Here is a 19,779-nt window from a genome sequence, read left to right as displayed (position 1 = left end):
TCACAATCGCTTAATAAAATATGAAAGAAATTCATCAGTAAGTTAAGTTAAAATGGTGTAATTTATTTATATTTTCATGTGTTTTGACAGTGTGCTTCTGAGGACACAAAACATGTCTTGCAAGAAGCACCAGCCATAATATCAAAGGAAAATTATTTTATGCAATTGAAAGTGGTCTTCGTAGAAGATAAGGCACAATTGATTCATAAAACGTGAAATAATTTCATTAATAAGTTATGGTAAAATGGTGCAATTTCTTTATATTTTCATGTTATTTTTAATAGTGTGCTTCTAAGGATACAAAATATGTCTTGCAAGAAGCACAAATCGGAAGATATAAGGAAAAAGTGTGGTTTTTTTAATTAAAGATGGTCAGTAGAAGATAAGTCACAATTGCTTCATAAAACATGAAATAATTTCATCAATAAGTTATGGTAAAATGGTGCAATTTCTTTATATTGTCATGTTTTTTTCATAGTGTGCTTCTAAGGACACAAAATATGTCTTGCAAGAAGCACAAATCGGAAGATATAAGGAAAGAGTGTGTTTTTTAAATTAAAGATGGTCAGTAGAAGATACGTCACAATTGCTTAATAACACAAAATATGTCTCGCAAGAAGCACAGTCATAATTTAATGGAAAAAAGGTGTTTTAAGTACATTGGAAAATGGTGCAATTTCTTTATTTTCATGTCTTTTTACAGTGTGCTTCTAAGGATACGAAATATGTCTCGCAAGAAGCACCAGTCGTATTTGCAAACAGAGAGCACGGACGATACGATCACATGTGGATTTCACTACGATTGTGGTTCTAGAGGTACAAAACAAGTATCTCAAGAAGCACGTTGCTTTGATCTTTGAAATGACATCCGCGTACGAGGATGCACGCATGCGCACACTTTGGTGCTTCTAATCGTGCTTTTTGTACTTTTTTTGTAAACTTCCATTCCTCATCTGCTGGAGGATGCTATGGCTACCATGAGGCATGTGAGATCGCGCACAGGCGTTCTGTTGAGTGGGTAGCTTTTAAAAATGTAGTTCTGCTACGTTCCGACGTTAAGGCTACGGAAGAGAACGTCCGAACGTAGCATACTTTTACAAACTACCCATACAACAGAACGCCTATGAGGTGGCGGTCTGTGTAATAATTCACCTCGATGGCATGGCGCCTAATTACATTTTTGGCGCGGAGGTGAAAAAAAGAGGGAGGCGGTGACGGATCGTAACTTCTAAAATGGATACATTGAACTGCATTGCTGATTGTTTGTAATTGGCGCGGATGCCACTTCTTTTTCGTTTTTTGTTGCCAAGGGTCTGCAGAAACATCAGTTGATTTAGGGGATTGTGAAAATGGAGGTGTAGACAAATTTTTTTTCACTCATTATGACGGCATTTTTTTTCAAAAGCATGCTCGCGAAACAAATTATTTTCTGCACAACTGAAGGCAATGCAATATATTTCATTTGTTGTCAAAATGAAGTGCACGTGCATATGTTTTGCATGTCAAAGTTCATTCATGCAACCTGTAATCTTTATTGCAGAATTTTGCATATCTAACCACTTCCCACGTTAGAAAATTATTAAATATCCAGATCTCAAAGATCAAAATACTAAGGTCGGTTCTAAACATTCATTTTTGGTAATTCCAGCACCTCGCATCACATTTTTGCCTTCCTTTCAGGGAAGTGGTAACATTTCTTTTCTCACTTTGGGGTTTTGCAGAAAATTATTTTATCATTCTCCGTGGGGGGGTTGACAATATTCCCCCTCCCGAATCCTCCAGCCCCTCCTTTAGAAATCAAATGATTCTCCCCTCAATCTATCGAATGACTAAACAACTAGGTCGAAGGACATCAGTAATACATACAAAAGGCATCGCTCATACTTACATACACAGTCGATCAACGCGTTAACATGAAACTACGGCCGTTTTGCAATTTAAGTCATTCTTTTGTGATCAGTTTTTGAAGGCAGGTAGTGTTTACACCCCTAATTGTCGTTGTATGCCGTACACATGCAATTATTGTTTGAAAAGTATGTTGAGCTATTGCGATCGTACAAAACAGAGTGCACAACTACATGTTGGCCACAGACACGCACCTTTTGGGTGACCACCCCTCCACACTATGGTACTGCCCTCTATAAGGCGTGATTCACGGGCGCGGGCTACAGGTTAGATGTAAATTTAGATGTAGCTTCAAATTGAAATTACAGCCTAGTTTCCCGTGGTATTTGACATAATTTTCATTTTGGAAACTCAAAAATTAAGGTGCCTTACTTGTAGAGTTGAATAAATGATATATTTTATTTAAATCAAAAGTCTCTCTTAATTCCATTCTTTTCCGCTCAAAAATTTTGTGGACGAAAAATGGCCTCTAATTAAGAAAAAACTAATTTTTTATTTGGTGTGGCTATTCCGTTCCGTTCCGTTCCGTTCCGCTCATTCCGTTCCGCTAATCAGTGTAAGCCACAAACAGGGGTCGAAGTGACCTGTTCCAGCCACAATAGCTATCGCTGTGCTTGAAGTGAAGGGGATTCCCCCGCTGTCCGCGGTGTGGCCAATACCTGCCATCTCGGGCCAGTAAATTTCACAAGCTACGTGTTGTGACATCTCTAAATCCGTAACCGTGAATTAAATATTGCTCTCCACAAACGGATTGGTGACAATATTCTCGCGTGACTGACTTTGCACCGTCAGAAACCAGTTTGCCTCGCTCATTTGCCGTCGATTAAAACCCGGAAACAGATGTACACAATCATACACTTGTACTTGTGGTCTTTCTTTACCTTAGATCACAGTCAGAGGGACTGTGCTTAGATTAGGGAATCTGCTTCGGCCTTTAGTGTTCAGATGTTGCCTTTAAACCAAGTACGAAGTCCCAATCCTATTTAAAGAGTCATATTTCACCAAAATCCACACAAAACAAAACTGCCATCATTCAGTTTCGGCGAAAAATACAGGACATTTCAACCATTCTCAGTGCCTGTCCTGGATGTTATAGGACGCCGCCAAGAGGTCTGCTCGATAATTCTTTCGTTTTTCTACAGCCGAGATTTTGGTGACATGCACGTTTACTGATATATCCTCAAAAATAGACATATGGAAAGCAATGTACCTTTGAGAGGTCAAACGCATGCCCTAAGTCACAATTGTCAACCATGTCATTCAAAAATATATTTATGATAAAAATGGACGACAGACCATATTGAAAGTAGCGATCCAAACCACTAATAGAGGCGGTAAGCCTATTATGAAACTTTTGAGGTGTTTTGGGAGTCTCTAGAGCTATAGCAGTTGTCATTGGGTAATTATCGAAACATGGTGCATGCACGTAACAACATTCCTTTAGTACATATACAGACGTTGACTTAGCGAGAAATGAAGTCGTTTAATGACGGGTTCGCACTACCCGAATTTTTTTTGGAGGGGGGGGGCAATGTGAAAAGAAATGTCATACTGCCAAGATATCCGGTGTGCCTCTGTGTAAATTCGTGGCTCTTACCAATCATTTGTTGACAGATAAACCCTTGGAAACCATCGTTAATGTTGATGTTCACCAAGATGGCAAACATGACCTCCGTACTCATATTTTGAAGTTGTGTAATTTGAAAACAAATAACAACAACAGGGTCATTTTGCAGAATGACATATCATTTTTAAATAGTCCTACATAGGTCGGAAAGAATGATGAAAGTTCTCCGGAGTCGCCGATACCACTTTAACACTGCGTACAGGGTACGTTTTCTACTGAAATGGACAACAAAATACATGGTAAAACATTAAGACCTTAAAAAATCGATATACAGATATTATTTACTTTATTGATTAGAAAATGACATTAAGACGTTCTGTGACGGAGTGCTGACTGTCTACCCCTGTATTAGAGTGTTTTTTTCAATACCAGGTATGGGTTTTGTTTAAGTCGATGGAATTTCAAGTTTCAGTCGAGACCAATGTCTCATTGATCTGGTTTATAAGATATGTCCTGAGGAACTCTAAAATCGTAATTTTGGTGTTTGATTAAATTGCTTTTGGACGAGTTTTTATTGCACTTTAACGAAAAAAGTGAACACGTTAAGGAATTGACAGTTCATCATTTATGGATTAATTATTACGGCCCATGTTTGCCAGAATCTCTCCATACAGCGCTTGTAGATTCCACAAGTAACAAAGTCCTGCAACAGGTCCCGTACTTGTCACATATACAGTGTTCATAACTATCATGGCGTTGACTTTTGTAAGAAAAACGTATTATTAGCTCAAGGATTACACTAAAACGTACATTTGAGTAAAGGTCTTTATGTTAAACTTCGTTATTATTGAGCGTAGTGGCGATGACCAAACAAGAAATTGTTCTATGTACAGAATCTGGCAATTTTAAAATACACATTTTCATATAGAATCTAGAATAAGCGTGATCATGTATTGTTCTAGGCGTTATCTCGTACGGTGAAATTCCAACACCATGCTGTTATTACCATCCGCAGGAGAGCGTGGCAAGAAATACGGAATATATTATGTTAATCAGATTGCACAAAGCCGTACCCTTGGCAACTTTACTGATATCACTATAAGGCCTACAACCCACTATCCTACCAGGTGCATATTGTCATGTATGCGAGATTTCTAAAGCCAGGTAGAAACCGTTCAATTTCAAATTGTTGCATAATGATTGCAAAATCGTTCAAGAGTGTATGTTCGTTATGATGTCACAAAATCAGACATGACCTTTTCATTTATATTATTTGTCGTGCAAACATTGAAGCCATCTATTATGTAGCTTATAAAAAAGTACATTTACAGACAGAAACATTCAAAGTTGAAATTCTAAGAAGAGTTAAAAATAATTACTAAAGTAGCTCCCTCGTCTCTATCGTAAAAGGGGATGCCTACCAGTTAGTGAAGTTACTGAAATTTATGGATACCGAAGGCAAAGTTACACAGATATAACGATCTGCTATAGAAATGTCAACCACTTGTGGAATTCCTGTGTACAACACATCTTGTGATTCCTGAAACCCAGCCTAGCCTGGAAATATCACAATTTCTCAAATGCTTTTTTAAAATTCAACGAGGGGTTTACCTATTCCACATTAATGGCTTTGAACCAAGACACAGAACCATGTGACAGTGTGACGGAATCTACCATAAAATGAACTCCGTAATTCTCGAACAATCAGCACCGTCAATAAATGATTTCACCGATAATTTTCGACTCTCCTACACTATTGATATTCATTAACCTGACAGTTGCTGAGCCACAGCTGATTGCGACGACTGATAGGTCACAGTGGGCAAAAACACAACACCAAAAACAGAACAGACGTATGAATTTTCACGCCCCTTGCTGCCATCGTCTGGGGACCTTGTGAAAACGAATTCGAACTTCCTGTAATTTGGCATTGCGTCAAAGTGAAGATTTGGTGTTTAGATGACAGAAACGTTGTAAACAGTCTACATTGGTAATCCGGTGCAGTATCCTTCTGAAGGTAGCTATAATCTTGGCTGTGTTTGTAGAAAATAACTCAGATAAAACTAACTTAAAGTTAGAATACGTGGCTACGTTTGGGTTTTGGGGGAGTCACGAGATATTTATATTAGCTAGACTTTGTCTCTGATGGTATTCAGACACCGTCCTGAGCAATGCATGCAAAGCCTTGTACCGGTACATGTGTGCCATGTGCCAAAATTTAATCCTGTTAGTATCAAACTCGTGTTAAATATATTTTGCAGACTTTAACAGTAAATCTCAAAATAAGGATAAAACATATAATTTTTTCGAAAAGGGTGAAATGCGGCCAAGTGTAGCTGCCGATCGTATATATAGTGTTGTATTGCAGAGACTACTAGATGGCAGATCTATCGAGATTTTTCCGAATAACGGCAATCAACAATCAACAATCAACCTAAAGTTACAAAATACTCTTGAACATTTACTCGCTTAAATGGTTCAACGCCGACAGTAACAGTAGTGCGTATTGGAACTTTAAGTCTTGTTATATGATGACAAGTAATATACTTGTACATCAGATGTTTGTCATCTAACGCAGTATTAGCCTAACCCAAGATGCAGTTATGATGCTGGTTCGTAGTTTTAGTAATGTGTTGATTAAATGCAGGCGCAACTCGATTTGTTCCTCCTTAAAACAACAAAGTCATAAATCATGACTTCACGTTGACTCCCGAACACCTGGAATCAAGATTTTCTTAGTCCGATTTTCAATTATCTACCAAACTACATATTTAAATCACGGAAGTACTACTCGGTTAAACATCTATTGTAACGTTCCACTATTACTGAGATTCGAGACGAGCCAAGCGTCGCAAAATGACCTACACACCCGATTGTACAGAGTCCAAGCTTGGCGGTACTCTAAGTTGGTGTGAAGGTTTGCTAATGCTCTTCGGCCAAGCTTGTCGTGTCACCCAATGGATGCTGCAGCCTATGTCTGTTTATACCTTTGTTATTCAAAACCTAAGAAATTTTGACGGTTGACTGAGCGGCTGCAGAGAAAAGAAGCAATGTTACCAATACTACAAAAAATCACATGACTTCTTTCTGTGCGGAAACAATTCAGTATATGCGCATACCGCGCATGCACATACCGCCGGAGTGCTCATAGATATAAATATGTGGTTCAAATTCGACTTCTTGTCACATTTTGAAATTTCAAAAGCGTCAAACATGGATGCAAATATCGGTTCTCTACCATTCACCAAATTTTCTGCCAAGTATTGCCTTGCAAGGAAATTATCCCTAAATCTGGACGTGGAGCATCCACTGGGATTGGATTACAGGATGTTCCTTGAAAAACTTGGCTTTGAGTACAGTTCATGCCTCTTCCTGGCCAGGTACACGAATCCCACCATGGAAGCATTGATCCATTATTCATCAGGTTGCAAAACACTCAGAGAAATAGTCAAGATTTTACAAGAGATGGATCGAGGTGACTGTGTTGAAATTATGAAACATTTGATCATCGAGGAAATAAGAAAAGCTGACCAACTGCATGAATTGTTCAATCCTGGATTACATGAAGGTAAATATATGTATAGTTTTGGTTTGTGGTCTGTTAGTTTTTCTTGGTTTGTCACAAACAAACATTAATTTTAGGACTCCGATCACGCAGATCAAGTTGATTATTCAATGCAGACAAAAAGTTATCGGCGACGGACGATTTTGTTCAGAAAGGGCCGACATTTTCAGTATGAAATTTTATAGACTTTCATATTTTACTCAAATTGTCTGGCGATGTTGTCAGCGTCGACAAAGATATACCGTACAATCGGTTTTTTTTTGTTTTTGTTTTTTTTCTACACTAATGGACAACGCGGTATATGAAACGTATGACATATATAAATCCATATGAAGATATTACTTTTTGATTGTTTACAGAAAATGACATTGAAGACGTTCTATCATGGAGTTCTGACCGTCTACCCGTGTATGAGAGTCTTATTTCAATACAAGGTATTTGTTTCGTTTCACGTCGATAGAATTGACTTTTACAAGTTTTGATCTAGACTGATGCCTCATTGGTCAGATTTATATGACTTGTGGTCTCAGGAAAGCTATTCAAAACGTTGGTGTTTGGTTATCTTGCCTTATAACGAGTTTTCATTGCTGCACTTTAGCAATACAAGTGAAAGCGTTTCGTAAATAACTGTTCATCAGATATAAATTATAATGGTAAATGTTTGCCAAGGTAGTTTCAGGCATTCAGAAACGTTCAGTGACTCTTTTCTTTATGTCATGATTCAGAGAGGTGTGACGCTGGAGCGTCGAGTGCAACAAGTGTTCTCTATACATGGGTGTTCCTGAAGCATTGTTGATACTTAGGAACACTGTCGAGTGTATAGATTTAATATATGCGACAACATTTTGTATGGGGCAATATCGTCAGATTGTCATGAATATAATATGAAATGTCAATCAATATGGATAAAACTTTTGAACCATATATGAATTAGCATCGTTACTTTCAGTTCCAGCCATCATAGTTTTAAATATTTCGTTGAAATACAATCTCACCATTTGCCTTTTAGGACTTCGTTGCTTTTGGAATCTACAACGCTGTATGGATAGACTACAACGGGTCCCCGTACTTGTCACTTTCACTGTGTTGATAATCATCATGGCGTTGAGTTTTGCGTGGAAGACTTAGATGGTGTATTTTTCAAGTTGATGCACACATCATACGAACCGCATCGCCCAAGATCTGACTACTTTACCAGCAAAAAGCGTCTAATCCGTGCAACAAAATGTTAATAAGAAAAGCAAATTGAACACAAAATTGTATCCGACGTTCTGTATTTCATATACTACATTCTATTGCACGTGTAAAGAAAACATGTGCTTGTTGTAGATGAACTGACCACATGACCTAATCCTGACACTTTGCTACCGTCAGGCACTCGATAGAGATCAATTAGGACAAAAACCAGCCGTTACATTTCAAAAATAGTTTTGATCAAATAGCTGTTCGACTTTTAAACGAGTTGTAGTCTTTCTTTTTGTGTCTTTTTTGTTCATGTGTTATTTGTTATTTGTCTTTCGCCTGAGCTCTGCAGATCCACCCAGAATTCCATTGTATTTTTGTTTTGATACATATGGTAATAAAGTGTTATTATCATTTTCTTCATAAGTGACTCTTTCCATAACTGTTTATCATCCAAATGATCCGTTATCATGTAGCTTGGACTCCTGTTTCATTTTTTTAATATAAAGACTATAATTTGCCTGAATAAGGAAAATTATCCGTAGATGGCAAGGACTTTTCCGTGTAAAATCATATTAAATAAAATATTAGTCTGCAAGTTTCAACCAAACAGCACTATTCTCTAAACCAGCGATCAGAATAACTTTTTTAGAGTGAAAACTCGGTCAGTGGCAACATGCATATACTGTTTCTGCGGTTTGCCAATATTGAATTGAATATCTTTGATTCGCTCTATGCAAACCTTTTTAACACAATAGTCTTGGAAGATTTAAACTCTTTTATATCATTAAAACAAATATTTAATCCAAAACTGATAAGACAGTATTCTATTGTTGTTTTGATGTCACTTATTTAGGCAAAGATTCTGATTCAAGATGATTTAGTATAAAAAGCAAAGGTGTATTCCGGGCTACGGTAACGAGAGATAGACAAATTGACAACTTACTTGTTTATAACAAAACATATTCGAGTTCCGGCGTGATATTTGTCATGTCATTTGGTTCAACAAGCAACTAAGAATATAATACATGATGTCATACGAGGCGACAATGATTGCCGCAGGAGCCATGTGAAGTGTTGTTTAACACTGGTTCGAATTCAACCTTATCGGATGTGAAGTTATTTGTAGTCAGTAACCAATTCCCTCCGTGCGTATACGTTATATTTCTACTTCTCTTACGGCAAACGGCTACCCCGAATGCCAACAAGTAACGTGTTTTGAAAAGGTTTTTGGAAAGCCAAACGGTACCGTTGTAATAGTAATTAGCGACACAATGATCAACTAAGTGTCACCTAAAGAGGTAAAAAACAAATCTTTGAAAGATAGATGGTTCCCACTGAAATGTCCGTAGACAGAACCTTTGCAAAATGAACCAAACACATCAAATGCTACCTTGTGAGACTAAATGTCAGTGACGTCATGACTTTTCGTGATGTCAGAACGAGGGTTTCCCTTCAGTCGTATGCTTTATGGTAACGCTGTACCTTCAAATATCAGAAATCAACATTTTGGACGACAATTTGAGTCATTAAGAGTATTTTCTTGACAAAGAGTCTAAACACTCACAGATGTTGACATGCTAATACATTTCCTCTCCTTTGGTAGTAGCAATCTACGTTCAATAAAAAGATAAACTCTCCTAAACGTCAATCTTCAACAGAACCAACGGCCATTAATTATTAACTCGGTGTTGGCTGACCTTACGTGACCTTAGCCCTACCTGACCTAACATGGCAGCGGTGTAAACCTAGTATTTGAACAATGGTCAAGGCAAAATTGTGGCGCATTGTGACACTCGAACTATTAATCGTTTGCATTGACTTCAGCGATACCCATTCGTTTGTATGTTTGCTCTTTACAGGCAGAGCCAAAACTTAAACGCGATAAAAATATAAGATGTAAAATTTATAAATGTATTACAATTTCAATATTTCAAATGTAAATGAATTTCAATATATTTCAATTTTCAAAATCGGTGTGAACTATATTTGAACATACTATTACTCTGAATGTCACTATGAGATCAACTATATATTTCATTGTCATGGCGTCAATAACTTTAATAGTTTGACCTCACATAAGGTAACCATATATACATGTCAATGTTGAGATCTTGTAAGAGTCTAAGTTAAAATCGTTTCATTGTACTGAAACGGTACGAGTTGGGTTGTATATTTATGGCGTTGACATCGGGTCTTTGTGATCCATTCTTACGTTGTTCCCACCGGCTTTGCACGTAAATGATACCAAAACCTGACGATTGAAAATACCTGATGATGAAACCTATGCCTGGAATCAATATTGTGAGAACAGGCTTCTAACATCTCGCGTAACAATATCTAGTGTTTTTCGAAGACTTACACTTACGAAAATATTTTTGTTTTTCAATCTTGGACTTCAATCGTTTACAATCGACTTCATGCACTCAGCTCGTAAAATGCAAAAAGGTGCACCTGTGCAATTTTTGGGACATGACACCACTAATTTCAAATACTTTCAGTTTAAGCAAGATTTGCGTACAATCAAATGCAAATATCACTTATTCAGACTGAATAAATCACTGTTTCATAACACTCTACAAACAAAGAACAGTGACATTGTTGAAAACATGACTAAATAAAACCACACTTACCAAGTGAAACAGCGACGAAGTCTACGCAGCCAACATAGAGCCCTAGTTTGTGATTTCATGGATATTTTTAGAATGCATGTCACTGAATCACCTGAGCCTGTTCGTGTAGCCTGACATGACATGCGCAGTTAAACAAATTATGCAAACTATTCTGTCGCCTGTCAAAAAAAACTAGTGTCGGCTAATCAGTGCCTTTGTATGTAGAATTGACAAGTCTGTGTAACATTTTACGCGATGTTTTAAACTGATTCGGTAACCAAGGATGTTACTAAAATAACAAAAATAAGGTTTTTGTAAGAAACCAATGAATTTGATCTCACTGCGTACAACTGATTCACTTAATCCAGGGGACAGTACAGAATGGATTTTTTTTGCCACCGGAGCAATCTTGCGTGGATGTTTCGTCACTGAAGATTTAAAACAACGCGGCGGCAGGAAATGCTGGCAGATGTCGGTAACTGGTTACTTCTCCGTGTCCTACGTCGGCATTATTTATTGACCATGTTGATAAAAAGATTGAGTGTAGCAAACAGCTTACCGAAGATATCTCAACCCTTTCTTGTAGTAAAAATTTCCAATATGTAAAAATATTGAATTTAAATCATATATAAGTACCTATAAGACGTCAGCTTATAATGTAAGTACCTGCTGGATGGTGGTGCCAACAACATGTTTTAATGAGCGTTTGACATCAAAGCAGGCATAACTTACAATCGTTTACAACTTCAAAATATCATCAAATATTATCTTCATACAAAACAAAAAGTTGTCCCATGACAGATGACATTTGGGTCAGCTCGGGTTAACCCGCACTTTGCGCCGAAGCACAATCCGCCGGAGTGTCCATAGAAATGTAAATTAGTTACGTGAGTCAAAACTTCTATATAGTCTGGCGGTCGACAAACTGTTATTTAGATGCACCCTGCAGGTGAAGATGTCTACTCGTCTCATTGGCGATTTAGCATTTAACGCTTTCCCAAGTAGGTTTGGGTTAGCTTGCGATTTGTCTCTCCGACTTGACCGAAGTCACCCGCTCGGATTGGACTACCAGATATTTCTACAAAACTTGGGATATTCATACGATCGGATTGCATTCATGGGAGAAAAGTACACCAATCCGACCTGCATCGCACTGACAACAGCACCGCTATGTACCAGGACACTGCGACAGATCGTTGCTGTGTTAATGGATATGGACAGAGAAGATTGTGTTGAGGTGATTTCTCAAGCGATAATTGCAGAAATAGCCAAGCGTCATGGAGATGATGAACAAAATATCCCATGTGAAAGTAAGTGTAAATGCATTTGTAATGCAATGAACGTGATTGTATATGTAACTGTTGTCAGTTCCAAAAATATAGGGGAAGCCACATGAAGAGGGATTACAAACAACTAACAATACTTTAGATAAAGGCTTGATAGTCATCATCAAAGCTGTTTGAAATTTTCGTATATTAAGACAGCGTGATGTACAAATAATTGCATTCTTTTACAAAGACTATGTTACTGCACCTATACATAAGAGTGTCGCATTGAAAACATTGTATGAACGTGAAGAAAGATATATTTTTCGGAATAGTTAAAGAATGAAATATTTTATTTTCTCTAGTGACTGAAGACATCCAGTCAGTACTGTCAATGAATGCAGCCTTAATTCAACAGAACTCTGACCAAGACCTTGACTTTGAGGAAATCATGTTAGGTAAGCTTGCCCTGTTAGATAGCTTAGTCCCTTTTGTAATGACGTCATCATTACTTTACATTTTGCAAGAATGATTTTCTACAATCAAATCAACACCTGCTTTTTTCGAGGATACAGACAAACATCTTTATTGAAAGTAAATACAGTATAATTTGACTGAGTGTGTATCTGCTAATACGTACAAGCTAAAATAATCGTTGTCAGTCCTTATTCTTTTCCTTTTCAACTTGGCACTCTAACGAACACTTAACCACGTTACTGGTTTTTACTATGAGACCGATTTAGAGTTCTTTTATTACAGGCCTCACACATCGAATTGTACTCATCCCAGTAAATTCAATGTTCTGTTGCTGACGATGTAGCGGGGTAAAATTGTCTTCACTTTATGAAAATTTGTCCGAATATACTTCAACTTGGCGATAACTGAGATGTAATTAACCAATTACAGCATTTTTCACGAAACATATAATAACTGCGTAACCGATTCAAAATATCCTTGTGCCGTTCGTTTTGTTTTTCTTTGAATGGTTTTCGTCTGTCACAGAAATCAATGATCTGATTTTCGTTTGCCAATCACACGTACACTAGAAATAGTATGAAAACTATGTGGGACAGAACGCTGGGCAACCTGAACTCTCAAGACTCTCTGCCCGACGTTTTAAGGACGACCACCTGCCCAAGGCCACATAATCACTTGTTTGGGCCATACAATAATCTTTTTTTTCTGATCATAGAATGTCAGAAATTAACTTTGATGCACTCTCTTCATTATATAATTCAGGTCAAAGATAATTGTTTTGTTATTTTTCATGTATTTTCCTGCAGGTGATCTACACGTCATTGTTCGAATAGTAGAAGCCATCGTACCAATCACGTTGCTGTATCTGTGGTATCTGCTGTTTATGCGTTAACCGTGTCTTCTGTTTTCGATGAAATGCACACTATATAGGAATGCAGTGCCTTACATCAAGATCTGATGAAGCAATTTTGTCGCAGATTTAAGCTCAAATCAAATATTCGTATTAATTTTTGTAACTATATTGAAATGTAACAATTGAATCTGAAACTTCGGTAAACATATTTCATAGACAAAATCCAACGGTTTTAAATTTTCGTCGTGTGGATACTTGAATAAGCATACAGATTGTAGAGAGTGTATGTAAATTTCATGGTATTGATAACTTTGGGAGTTTACCCACATAAAGCAACCTTCATATAATCAACCTATATAAACAGTGAGTTCTGACTTCAGGCATCCGCAGGAGCGACTTCCGCGTTATGTCAGTCAGTTTGAAGTAGGACTGCAAGTTTGTGACGAGTGTCCACGCCATATGATTAATTCGTCGTTTTCTAGTGTAAAATCACACCACTGAATAGGGGAGATGATTCCATTAATAAAGATTTCTCAGGTTTGAGACGAGCTTTTGTTTTATGGTAATAAAAAGTTGTTGTTTTTAAATCTTTCAATACCATATTCTCGTCGTCTTTTCCTAAAAATTATGACTAAAATGTGCAGATAACGATTGAAAGTACCTCAGGAATTGCTTGTTCGTCAGTGTTATTAACATCACATGTCTAGCTCGCTTAAAGTCGTGGGCGTAGGCGTTCTGAGAGATCCCCCTTTCCCCCCGAATATTTTGCTTCAATCTTGTTATTTCAAATCGACTTCATTTTCTTGCCTACTAAGAGACCAAAATGTGCACAATTTTGATGCTAATACCACCACCATATAACGATCACATTTTTACGTTAATCTGAAAGTTAATACTGATCATAAAAACGTCAGTGTAATTTGTGTAATTGGCTTGAGAAGTAAGAAATTAATCGACCACTAGATTTGGAAATTGGTTTTGAAAGCTATATTGGCGGTAAAAGTTGCTATACGATTAGAATTTCTTCAACAAACCACCGAGTTTTCAGCTAACTTTTCGTTGCGTCCAACATTGTACAGTTTCAACGAGTAAATCCACGTGACAACAAAGGGAAGAATGATTTCCACCGGAGCGATTCTTAGTGGTTGTGTCATCACTGTATCACGTCGATGTCAGGTGAAAGGAGGACAACGTTGCAGTAAAAGCTTGTAGATATAGAACACCCTTTACTAGTCCATGGGTTTAAGCAAACGATCGTTGCCAAGGTGTTGATTTGGGCAAGCCCCTCCACGTTGTGTGCTCTTTTAACCGTAAGGTTATTTTCTGGTGAACGACCCCTCTCCCTCCTTTACAGACTAGGGAAAACAAATTTGATGAAAGAAAGTGAGCTTGAGTGATCTTGCGTATCAGTCCTGACTTTACTATTGACACCTTTTAGACTTGTAGCATTACTGTGTTTAACATATAAAATTTTATATAAATGTGATGCAGCAACAATCATTCAACACACGATCTTTCAGCGGCAAACAAATCATTACATACGGCGTCTGGGTGACACCATTAGCTATTATATAACGCGATAGAGCGCTACTTGTTGCTTTACTGAAATTACATCATCAAAACTCTCTGCCAATCTGTGATCGTGCATATCATACATATATAATTATGTTCCTTTGTTTTTACTTCATATTTTATGATGTCGGGACCACTTACGCCATAAAAGCCGTCTTTCAATTGAATAATTTACACCTTCAGTTCGTAGACATTGAAGGAAGTCAAAGTCACAAGGCGGCCATTTAAACACGCCCCCACCCCCTCCCGTTTTAAAAGTATATGCTGAAGCTACTGTGGTACTTTTTAACGTTCTCTTTAAAAAGTCAGCAAAATCAAGTTAATGGAAACAATTACCAAATATTACTGACCCTTAAAATTCAAAGTAGTGACTTTAATATTGTTCTAATATTGTGGGTAGAGTTGAAATTTCAAACCGTTTTTACTCCCTGAGCTTCAAAATGAGCCTAACTGTAACATGTTGTATACAAAAAGTATTGCTAGTGCGTGAGTCACGTGATCTCTTTGCGAAGCCCATTTATCGTAAGGACATTTCTCAAAGTATATTTGACTTTAATACTGCATTTGGATTAAGAAAGGAAGCCACGTCGCTCCCAAACTATTCAATACCTATTCAGAAAACTTTACATGTCACCTTAAAGGGTGTTGCCGTGGTTGAAAACTGACTCGCTTCAAGACAATAAATTCCTCCAAAGTCATAGGTGTCCTAATGTTAATCACGTTTTAATAGCACCATAATCAATGTCGCTTTTATACAACCTAGACACATGAAACCAGTATAGTATACTGTCGTCAGGAACTTAAATTATTTGAAACTGACAGGCACTATAAGGCTGAAAAACTTATTCTACTCATTAGACAAGGATACAAGTAATTAAACCTTATCAATTATTGCTTTGTTTTTATGCCCAACAATTCTCAATATCACATTTACAAGCCTCAACCTCCCTCCCTCTCTGTCTCTCTAATCAATAGAAATATCAATTTTTTTTATTTTGCTTAGACGCTATGAAACGTCATCAAGAGATGTTAAGCCACTATTCATGGATGTCTCAACAATTCAATAGAATTCCCCGACATGACCACGGCTTGCATAGGCCTTCAACTGCTGTATGTATCAATAATCACTTAATGTATAATTTTGACTCTCGGCCTCCAAGGTTTTAATACAGTATAATGTAGAAGAAAATGCATTATATTAAGGGGTTTACAGAATTTCTTTCTAAAACTAATTTCTAGGTGACGATGATCAAATCTTCGATGCTATATAAACTGACTAGCGTATTAAGGTAACTCCTGCGTTACCATGTAATACCTCTAATCATGATAATAGTAAAAGCCTAAGGTCTTATTTCGGTGGCACCTTATCTCCTCTAACTGCGATCTCTACTTTATGAAACGTCATCGTGTAGTTAGGCAGGTTCGACTGGCTGAGTAAAAAGTCAACGTAAATAGCATTGAATTAAGTAATCATGATACTATTTTATAAATAGGACTTCTATTGTAAGCGTTCGTTATTCAGTGACGCCGGAGCGATCTACACAATACGGGGGGGGTCTATCGACCACTACGCGTGCGTTTCGAAATTGACAAACGCTGGAGACACCCGAACTTTCCGCCGCGCCGGAGCGCTAAGTTATACTATTAGGCCACAGTCCTCCCGACACAGTTTGTTTTAAATCTCGAAGTTGCAAGCATGGATTCAACAATCGGCAATGTGCAATTAGCGAAATTTTCTGCCAAGTACCAGCTTGGGTGTAGATTATCATTACTTCTGGACGTGGAGCATCCACTGGGATTGGATTACCGGATGTTTCTTGAAAAACTTGGATTTGACTACAATTCATATATGTTCCTGGCCAGGTACACGAATCCCACCATGGAAGCATTGATCCATTGTTCATCCGGTCGCAAAACACTTCGAGAAATTGTCAAGATTTTACAAGAGATGGATCGAGATGACTGTGTCGATATTGTGAGAGATGTTATCCTCAAGGAAGTAAGGAAAGTTGGAGTAATCAATGCAGAGTTACATGACGGTAAATAGTTTTTGTTTGTTTTGTCTGTTCTTAAGACAATATCCAATCACGCAGGTACAGGTTTTAAATTGTTGTATTATAAAATTATTTTACAAGCAACGATTCCACTCGGAATGCTACGACATTGGGTTGTCAATTTTTGCACTGAATTACAATTAAATTCACGTGTAATATTCGGCATTTAATTTGTAATTTCGGAAAATCGTGTTAGTTTCGATAACTGTTCGTACTGCGCTTCTTATATTATTTATAATGAAGTATCTGATAAAATGTTGGATCGACATAGATCAACACACAAATATCTATTTTATCATTATTTCCAGAAAGTGGCATTGAAGATATTCTATCATGGAATGCAGACTGTTTACCAAGATGTGAGAGTCTCATTTTTATGCCAGGTATTATGCTTTTACAAATAACGATTTTAACCATTGTTCAAGAGGATATCCTCGCATTTAAGAAATTATGGTCAAGAAGTTTCATGTCCAACATTTACAACCTATGTTCTTTTTAAGACGTTTAGTTTTGATGTTTTTGCATTCGATGATCAATTACGTCATATAAAAGTTGTATGCACCTCCGGGAAAGGTCTTAGAGTAAGGAAAATGTTCGTCACCTTCGTTTTTTGAAAATAGAAAATTTCATTTTTTCTAAATCAGTTAGCACATCGGAGATGGCGACAATTTTAATTTCATATATTGGTAAGTTACTTACCAAGATATTTCACGACGACCTCAAAGTTTTGTTCCTGATCTTAAGGAGAGAAGTTGAAAGTTGAAAGTCCTACACCTTCGAGGCGTATAATAAATTCCCTAACAAATTCCGTCTAAAAGCAAGTTAAAGTCCTGCGTAATTAATTTGCCTATTTGTTAAGATAAACTGTTGCTCAAACAATGACATCTGACTGTATCAATAGCAGTGTTTTGATTCAGCCACTGTGCCACCGGAGCACTGAGAGAAACCAGGATACCGTTTGTACTTGGTATGAGCACATTGTATGTACGTATAGAACACATTTCCTATGCATTGCTCATGCGGGGAACGAAAACTAACATAGATCAAAATACCAATACAAGTTTTCATAGCTACTTTCAGTTCCGACAATTATTGTATCTAATATAACTACTGTCAAATTTTTTTTCAGGAATTCGAGGATTTGGTGCTTTGCACGGTTTTACTGAGATACTGCAGCAGCTTCCGGACTTTGTCAAGTACCTGGTGTTGGCAGTTATTGTGGTGTTCATTTTGAAGGGGATGACGTAATTAACTTTTTTCCTCCAAGACATACGCATCATATGACATCAAACATTTTGAATTACTATCCAAGAAACACCAATCTTATTCGTGTACCAGAGCTGTATTTTTCGAACAGGAAATTCGATACAAAGTCACATATAACTTAATCAATTTAAATTTACTCCTCACGCAAACAAGTGGCCGTGGCCTTGACGCGAACAAAGTAAATGGATAGGCAAATCAAGACTAATTCCAACGTGGGACTGTTCACAAAAGTTAAGACAATCATCCATATCAGTGTTCTGCTATTACATTGCTTGCAATTTTCAAATATGAAAGAAAGTATTTTGCATTTTGAAAATCAGTCGATTTATAGACAGACGTGAATTCAATTTATAATTATCTGATTAAATAAAAAACTTTCAAAATATCAGACAAGCAACAATTTCTCACAATAAATAGAAATAAAGATTATTGAAATGAAATTTTAATTCGGTAGCCTACCATGTGTACCGGTCTATGTCAACCTTTCTCACAGCAGTTTTGGAAAATGCGATCATTCAATTTCACAACTTGTAAACAACAATTAACATTCCATTTACAATTGATGATATTACCATTGTAAATATAGTTCCCGATGGCCAATCAAAGGACATTATTTAGTGCCTCGTTGAGGCTTGTGTTCCGTTATTTCCTCTGAATTGGGCCTATTTGCTATTTTGTTTACGAGATACACAACCCCTTTTATTGAAATGTTAACAACAATAAAGTCTATTTCAAGCTTGCAACTTCTTACAGTCGTGGCAATGATTACACAATATAATCTGCGACACCGTGCAGTACACATCAATATCGTAGGCGCGTTCTTAATTAAGTGTTGTATCACTCCTATTTGTAACAATAAATAAGTGTCCGTGTACCGCTATGTCCCCAGAAAATGATAGTTAAACAATAACGTTATCCGACAGGAAGTATACACCCACTAGTCAATAGCCGTGATCATCTTGTTGTTATGTTGGTAATTACAGTTCCGCGAAAGTAAACTGCCGCCTCCGATTTCGGCAAGTAGTGCCGTCTATGAGTTTTTGGAAAGTTAGATATTAGGTGATAGCTTGGAACTTGTTCAGAACAGAAGTGTCAACGGTGGCTTTGTTAAACTACGTGTCAGCGACGCCATAGCTGCATTTGTGATCTTTTTGTTATCAAGCAGCTTTCATCGCTTCCCCATGCTATTGTCAACGCTATACCGCTAACTATTAGCATTATAGAACACAATTTGGGACACTACATGTATCTGACAACGAAGAGCAGGAACAGATCACAGATAATTACCTGTAAAGTATGTTTCCACACGAACTGTGCAGGAAGATCACAAAAACGACAAGCGAGACTCTGGTAACACGTCAGGTTACAACAAACATGCTCGTTAATCATTATCTCAGAACAGCTGACCTAAAGTGAGGTCACCTCACCAGACACAGCCGCCGTATGACTTCCTCCCATCGA

General features: G+C 37.3%; 2 protein-coding genes across 3 annotated transcripts in view; both read right to left on the bottom strand.

Moving 5' to 3' along the window:
* The window catches only part of LOC139125229 (uncharacterized), a 496,067-nt gene that overhangs the window by 459,592 nt on the left and 16,696 nt on the right, over positions 1-19,779 (bottom strand). The gene's annotated exons all lie outside the window — the stretch shown is intronic.
* The window catches only part of LOC139125601 (transcription initiation factor TFIID subunit 11-like), a 52,617-nt gene that overhangs the window by 31,567 nt on the left and 1,271 nt on the right, over positions 1-19,779 (bottom strand). The window contains exon 1 of one of the 2 annotated variants that reach the window (XM_070691701.1): positions 19,606-19,674. The exons of the other annotated variant lie outside the window; for it this stretch is intronic. The gene's annotated coding sequence lies outside the window, so the exon portion shown is untranslated. Of the gene's footprint in view, positions 1-19,605; positions 19,675-19,779 lie in introns of those variants that run through there. 2 annotated transcript variants of the gene reach the window in all.

Source organism: Ptychodera flava (genome assembly GCF_041260155.1).
Source record: "Ptychodera flava strain L36383 chromosome 3 unlocalized genomic scaffold, AS_Pfla_20210202 Scaffold_25__1_contigs__length_14229661_pilon, whole genome shotgun sequence".
NCBI classification, from domain to species: Eukaryota; Metazoa; Hemichordata; class Enteropneusta; family Ptychoderidae; genus Ptychodera; species Ptychodera flava.
The sequence above is the reverse complement of the archived record's forward strand: the minus strand, read 5'-3'. Positions and strand labels throughout refer to the sequence as shown.